This window comes from Gavialis gangeticus, unplaced genomic scaffold (assembly GCF_001723915.1).
Source record: "Gavialis gangeticus isolate Ggan-Ray unplaced genomic scaffold, GavGan_comp1, whole genome shotgun sequence".
Lineage (NCBI taxonomy): Eukaryota > Metazoa > Chordata > Crocodylia > Gavialidae > Gavialis > Gavialis gangeticus.
In genome coordinates, this window is record NW_017729028.1 from 26,537,910 (window position 1) to 26,545,980 (window position 8,071).

General features: G+C 41.6%; 1 protein-coding gene across 1 annotated transcript in view; it reads left to right on the forward strand.

The window, feature by feature from the left end:
- KLHL29 (kelch like family member 29) overlaps positions 1-8,071 on the forward strand; it is a 668,905-nt gene that overhangs the window by 22,933 nt on the left and 637,901 nt on the right. The gene's annotated exons all lie outside the window — the stretch shown is intronic.

An 8,071-nucleotide genomic window follows, 5' to 3' on the forward strand; every position in this document is an offset into this window, starting at 1 on the left:
GCAGGGCACCTGAGTAGTTATCCAAGGCTCCTGAGATCTGATCACTCCAGAAATCTACATTGGAGAAGTCGCAGTAGCCTGTGCTAAGGTGGAACTGCCATGCTGTTTAGTTAGTTCATTGCTGTATTGTTTGTTTTTTGCATTTTTTTTTTTTTTTAAAGTCGCTCTTACAGATCAGCTTTTTTCAGAGGTGGAAAGGTACGGTGTGCTGCAGCCCAGACTCCAACTTCAGTCAGTCTCCTGCAGAGGAAAACCTGCGCCCCTGTCTGGCCCTCTGTAGAAGCTTGGCAGGGGGTGGGGGCCACGAACCCTCTTACTACTCTGAACAGCAAGCAGTTGCAGCTGTGAAAGGAGAAGATGAAGTGAGAGTTGAGTTGGGGAAACTGTAACTTTAGAACCAGGATTAACTCTCCATCTAGACAAGCCTCCTTAGTTGCTATGTGTGCAGTATGCAGGATGGCATAGAAATGAGGTGCTAGCAACCCACCTGTTGGTGGAATAGACACAAATGTTCAGAGTCCTAACGCTTAAATATTTACCATATGTTTCAGTGGAAGAGGACTTTTAAAGAGTTTAAAAGAGAGAAGGACAAGGAAGCGACTGTGAAGATTGAAAGTCAGGATTAAAACCTGTCTGCTTCCCATCCTTTACTTCATAAAGGGGGTAAATTCTAGTATACAAATGAAAACAACAATGGAGGGGGAGAACAAATTGCTAAAAAGGCAGAATAACTCTGAGAAAACACATTGCACGGTAGGGTGAAAGTTTCAAAACCCCTAAATCTCATTTGGTTTCTGAGACTTAAACTCCATGTGACTTCTGTGCTTTTGAAATAATTTCCCTTAATCTTTTCTTGGTCAGGTTCCCAAAGACTCTTGGAGAGCTTAAAATAAGATTGAAAGCATCTCTGCCCATGCTGTCTTATTTTCTCTGCATTCGTTGTTTCATCCAGGTGTTTACACACTGCATAGCACCTATGTAGAGTATAGAAAAAGAGCTCTAGATTCTGAAGATGAAAGGGAAAACCTACTTATCAAGCATTTCTCTACTTTAACAAAGTGGGAATATCTGTTCCTTTTGAAGTCTCACAACAGAAAATCATGTTGAAACTTGATTAATATAGAAGAAATTGGTTCTTCCATTACCTTCCTCTTTCAGCCCCACCTTTGAGTTCCAACTACACAAGATGCCTGTCGGGCTGATGCACCCATTACTGTGCTCCTGCTTTTATCCATCTGGTGAGAAATTATTTTCTACAATATATACTGTAAAAATCAATATGATGGTGAATGGAGATGAGAAGGCCTAATACAGGCTAATGCCTAAAGATCTGTGATGCATTAGGTACAAGTTTGCACACTTGTTGGGGAGAAGGCTAACAACATACTTGGCTGCATTCGTAGGTGTGTTGCCAGCAGATTGAGATTCTTCTCCTCTATTCAGCACTGGTGAGGCCACATCTGGAGTAATGTGTTCAGTTTTGGCCCCCCACTACAGAAAGGATGTGGACAAATGGGAGAGAGTTCAGAAGAGGGCAATGAAAATGGTTGCGGGGTTGGGAGATATGACTTGTGAGGAGAGGCTGAGGGAACTGGCCTAATTTGGTTTGGAGTAGAGAAGACTGAGAGGGGATTTAATAGCAGCCTTCAACTGCCTGAAGTGGGGTTCAAAAGAAGATGGAGCTGGACCATTTTCTGTGGTGATGGGTGACAGAACAAGGAGCCATGGTGTCAAGGTGCAGCAAGGGAAGTTTAGGTTAGATATTAAGAATAAGTTTCTATGAGAAGGGTAGCAAAACACTGGAACAGGTTGCCCAAAGGTGGTGGCAGGTAGTTGGACTAGATCCTGAGGTCCTCCTTGCAACCATAATTTTCTCTGATTCTTTGATTTATCTCTACATTGGATTTGATCTTAGTCTGCTACAAATTTTGGCTCGGTTACTTATATACATGCTGGGTTTTTTAATGGTAATTTAAACAGCTACAATTGATCACAGTTGACAGGGTCAATCAGTGTTGATACTACAAAGCAATGAGTGGACGTAGCTGTAGACAACACTTGTTTAAGGAAATGTTACACATGGTGACAGTCCAAAAGCTTTTATCCCATAATGCAAGGACTTCATTCTTCTTGCCCCACAAACAACTTGCTCAGTATTTTGCTAACTTGACAATCTACAGCCATTATGTACCAGGGCTCCTACCAATGGCAGTAGCATTAGTGCTGAGGGGTAAAGCTAAAAGGGAAAAAGATAGTGATAAAAAGCTTAGCTGTTGGGGGAAGGAGGCTGAGTTTAACAGGAATCAGGATTCCTCAAATGCAGAACATTTAGGATCCATTCTTGTGAACCTCAGGCACAAAATAACAATTTTGAGTCATTGCATTTCTTGGCAAAGTTTAACCTGAAATGTATCTATCTACCAATTTTATGTTCACTTTGTCAGTATGATTTGGGTGTTCGTACTGCCGCAGGAGCCAGTGTAGACATCCGAACACTGGTGCATAACTTGGGAAGTGCATAGGTATGCAAGCAGAGTTTTAGCTTCTAGAAACCTAGGGACTCATTGTACCAGCCCAAAAATCTATTTCAAGGTCTGTCAGCTTTGAGGATTCAACGAGCTGCCAATGTCTCCTTTTTAAACGCGGCCGTGAAAATAATTGTGAATGATTAATTTTAATTATAGCTGGCTAAGAGTAGATCCTTGAATAATGATGTGTGGATGGATTTCAAATAAAATATATCTAAGACCTGTCTGAAGGAGGGGTTCTCAAGCTTCCAGAGTGTGGTCTGTGCTATTTTAGGAGGATGTCTTGCGCACCTACCTTTCCTGTCATTCATAATCACTTCACACTCTTGTGGCAGCTACAGCAATTGCCTATATGGAGAGAAGTGTCAGAGAGTGCTTTATAGAGTCCTGGCATTTTGAACTTTTTGAAAAAATAATCCTACTGGTGACTTCAGCTCTTTTTAAGGCCCTCTCCTCAGTTGTTTGATTTCTGTGGCCTGCAGACATGCAGAAAGAGCACCCCGTAACCAGCCATAGACAAAATTTAGCAGCCCCCAGGTCTGAAATATTCTAATCACCAAAGAAATCTGCTCTTAGAAAGTATACTTCTAACACTTAAAATCTTGAAGTACAGTCTGACCACCACTCTGCTTGTGTCTAGGTGCCCACCAATATTTAATGTATTTATCCTCACTTTACCCCTGTGAATCACGGAACTACTGTCCCCCATATTGTAAAGATGGGAAACCAAGGTAAAGAGAATAAAACTCCTGTTTTTCAAAGGGGGTGTGTGTGTGTGTGTGTGTGTGTGTGTGTGTGTGTGTGTGTGTGTGTGTGTGTGTGTGTGTGTGTGTGTGTGTGTGTAAAAATAGATGAGAGCATAGTGGGATTTTCAAAGGTGCCTAATTCCTGTTGGCTTCAAGCGACTGGCCCAGAGTCCCAAAGGATATTTGTGGAAGAGTAGGAAGGGTATCCAGGTCTCCCACAACTGAGACTAGCTGTTCTGCCACTGAACCATCCTTCTCCCAAGTGGTTGCACGCAGATTTTATTCTGTGTTTAAAATGGGGTATTCAGTGAGAAGCGGTATTATCTAATAGGACATTGCCAGTCCTGACCCACTAAAATCAAGGAGTCGTCTTAAATTATTTAGAACTAGTATTATACCCATGGATTGTATTCCCAATCCTTCCATTGAGCTCCTGTGTGATCTTGTGCAGATCATATGATCTTTCAGGACCTCCATTTCCGCACATCACCTTTTGTCTTAACTATTTAGTTTGTAAGGTCTCTGAGGGAAGTCCCATTTCTTATTATCCTTTTGTACAGTACCTTGTCTGCTTGGACAAGGCCACGTGGGGCCAAAATGTCGAGTGTTCAGATATAAAGTCATGTGTGACACCAAAACTCTCTTGTCTTGAAATGTCTGCGTGCTCACACAGGTATGTAATCTCAGCACTTGAACCGTCATTTGGTCCAGATCTGTAGTACTAATAATCGAGTCTACATCAGTGGGGTGGAGGTTTTGTTTTTCATCCACAATATAAGGAATATTGCCAAAGTCAAAAGTCACTTCACCTCATGTGAGAAACTCTTTGCTTCTGAAGAGAGATTTAGAGGCCGAAACTTTGGAACTGAAATGCTTTGCTCAATATGGCCCTAAATGATAGCAGTTATTGCAACTTGTTACACTATCTAGATAATTTATCAAGGCTGGTGTTCAGATATTTATAGATTTACCCTTCCTATGCCTATCTGTGAAGTAGGGAGCTATTCTTGTTCCCCAGGAAGTCTATGGGGAGAGAGCAGACAGCCAGGGAATAGAAAGCACCACTACATTGCAGCCTAGTGCTTTAACCTTAAGATCATTGCTCCTTTCCCAGCATACTGTGAAGGCAGGTTCCACTGCTCTGCTGATTGTGCTCACGTTAGCAGAACCATGACACTTGCCATTTCATAGCCACTAGTTGCCAACTGCCTTCAGAATAGGAAGCAACTCTGGACTATTAGATGCTGCCCCATGGACAGAGTTGGAAAATGTCAACTTTCTAATGGCAGTTACTATGAGATTAATTTATTCTTCCTTCCTTTAACTACAATGCACAGGAAGAAGCAGGATACAGTGACCATAAGAGAACTGGCAAGCTGCCATCATAATTATCTGTAGAAGTATCCTTTTGCCAGGATAATAATCCTCTGACAATATAATAATCCTCTGGACCCTCTTTAATTCAATTAACCAAAACAATAAACAATAGGAAAATTGTATTGGGAGTCTAATGTTAATACAACTGATGCTTTGTCTTGGGTGGAAGTTGAATGTACACGTTTTGTCAGTCCTTGTTTCAGCTGTTTTTGCCTAAGTCTGTACATTGATTTGAGCAGCATTTTCTTTTCAGTAGTATTCCTCTTCCTTTTATCTTTCTAAAAGAGTAAGCACCTTTCTTCCATGGGTCTTTTATCTGAAGTTGTTTCTGTATTTCTTCCTTTCTTTTATCCTCTCTCTCTCTCATTTATATACATGTATATCTTGTTCTTATGAATTTTACTAAAATAATAATTGGTCAGTAGAAAACTTGTGTTTAGTTATTTTTGGCATTTTTTGTTCTTTAGCTTTATCCCTTATTTATTTGCTCTTTCATATGTGAATACAGTTTTACTTTTCCCCACTGTTTCACAAAATCTGTCTGTCTTAGTCTTTACCACAGTGCCCATTACTTACTATGTGCCTCTTTTTTTCTTGTTTCACTTTTTCTCCTTTCTTTAAAGTAATACAGAGATCAAAATACATGCATACAGAACAAGAGATAAGAAATGGAACAAATCATAAAAGAGAAAGGAAAAAATACATTATAAGTAATGTCAGAGTTTGATTCCTTTGTCTGTCTTTAGGCTTTCCAGGCATGGTGATGTCTGGTGTTACTCATTGCATAACCTATAATTCTGTGGTTATTCAAACAATTTTTTACAGCATGTCGTATGGAATAAAAGTTAAGTAAACAGTCTTTGCAGCATGTATCTTCATGAAATCAAACATATTTGGTACAGAAGGAATAGAAGCATTAAAAGGAATTGGAATGATCATTTCTCATCAGCTTAACTTGCCAGTTTATTGTTGATCATGCGGGATGGTTACATCCCGCTTTAACTGTGAGGGCCGTACCAAAAGCAAACCATTTAAACTGAACACAAAATCACTTAAAAGAACTTGCAGCGTGGAACGGGATGTGGTTTGTGTACCTGTGAAAACAGACAGCTGGTCTGGAAGTATCTTTTTGTCCTTTTACAGGGGCCAAAGAGTTAGGGTGTGATCAGGGGCTTCTTTCCCATCCTTAATAGGATTCAGTTAAAGAGCCTTTACCAAGTCCTATAACCTGCCAACCTGTGTGGAGGGGTTTTCATTTCTGCATAGCTTAAAGAGTGTCATTGATGCCTCGAGTAACGGGACATCCTGGGAGAGCAGGAAATTTGGGGAGAAACTTAAAGAACGACTTGGGAAGAGGCGAGTTTCTACTAGTTTTTAAACCTACTGCTGAAAAAACAAGTATAATAATTTAAAGCGCATTGTCCAGTGCAAGTGCTGTAAACCACCAGACCTCCCCTTCAGGTGATATGGGAGGGGGAGAAAAATATCTTGTGTGAGGATGAAACCTCCCCTTCAACTGTTTGTCTTTGCTCATCTGCAAGAAAAAGGAGATACAGCATTGTCTGCACAGACATTAGGATTTGCCTTAAATGGAAAGTTTTCTGAAAGAGCAGACTTCATCTTTATAGCATGAGTTGATCACGAGTTTCTAAGATGGGTGGTTTGCGCAAGATCCACCTCATGCAAGACATACGGCGCTGTGACTTCTTCAGTGCAAAACCGAGCAATAGATCTCCCTCCTTCTCCAAAGTGGCAGATCCTTTTGAAATGACCTTATCACTCACTGATCGGTCTTTCGGACAAATGAAAAGTACAGCTGAGGTATTACTGAACTAAGGCCCTGCCTCTCTGTGCTAAGGGCAAGCTTAGATGGAAAAAATGTTCCCTTCGTTTAGAACCATCTGCTTGGCAGTGCCAGTGTCCTGTGGTACGTGATGCTCTTGGTTGATGCATCTTAAAGAGTATAACCTTGAAGGGCTCTGTCCCCTTTTTTTTTTTTATATAACTTTTAACTGATGAAATGTATGAGCCCTTCATGATGCTGTGCCTGGTATGGGGATCAGCTGCTTTCATGAGTCCCTGGTTCAAAGTAGAAAACAGGAGGACCCCCCTCTCCCCCACCCCCACCATACTCATGAAAAATCAGGAGCTCCACAAAGGGTCCTTCACAGAACTGGTCCAGAATGATGCATAGCAGCCCTGTGAGCCTCGCTGTGCTGCTGCAACCCTGTGTTTCAGTCATGTGAGTCGGCCACATGTGGGTCATTCCTTGGCCATTCCTCTGGGTCAGTCAGTTGTTCCCTTTGGGTCTTCATGAGCTAACACTGAAGTAGTAATTGGGCTTAACACTGGCAGCTCATTTCTTGCAAACCCCAAACAACCATCAGAGGATAATTAGTTACTGTAATACTAATCTCTGCTGGGTTTTTTTTTTAAAGGTTATTTTTAATAACTGGCTCGCTCTGATTAATATGAATATAGTTACCATAGATGAATTTATGTAGGAGCTTTCATTTATAAGCTAGGCATCAGGATTTTGCGTGCATATGCATGCACACACACCTAAGGCCCTCTCTGCTGCTGCCTTCTCAAATGGCCAGCTCTCCTCCGTGCCCGCTTCCCACACTGAATTGTCCCCAGAGGGACATGTCAAGGGAAGGGGGCATTTCTGCTTCCAAATCCTCAGTACTTCTTTCTTTTTTCAGTGTTTGCATCTTCATTCTTCAGACTCTATCAAACTCCTTTTTTCTCCTGTTCCATTCCATGCTTCTGTAATCTGCGGCTCGCCCAACTCTTCTCTACCTGTTTTCCTCTCAGATTTTGCCACTTGGCTCTGCCTTTCCGCTGTGTTGTAACACCCTACCTTCCTGTTTTGACAGCTTCAGATATTTTGCTCCCCCTGGCCTCCCTTTTGTGTGGTCTGCTGTGCTGTTTGGTTTAGAACTTCCTCTCTATATTGGATGTTTGAGCTGTATCATTGGGTATGACTTGATCTTCAAAAGGTTTCCATATGGGCAGGTCTCTGTAATTGATTAATGATCTCTTGGTTTCATTTAGAATCGACATGGCTTTATGACTCACCCTGCTTCAATCCTTCGGCAACTTTGGGATCCAAGTTGTTTAATCCACTAGAGCAAGAACCTGTAGCAGTAATAATATTAAGTATAAAAGGGTAGACTGGTTTCCAGACATACACCAGTAGTGAAAGGGAGACCTGCATATCAAGCACACCATTGGGTTTCTTCCTGGCCATACCTATCCCTTTTTCCTCCTGCCCCCCAAAAAGTGTTAGGAGGCTTAATTTTCTAATTGTCCAATAAGCCACCTTGGGTTTAGCGGGTACAGGCATGTTCATTGATCTTGCAATTAACTTGACACTCGAGGGGCAAGCTGAAGTGCTCTGTGTCAAGATACAAGGGG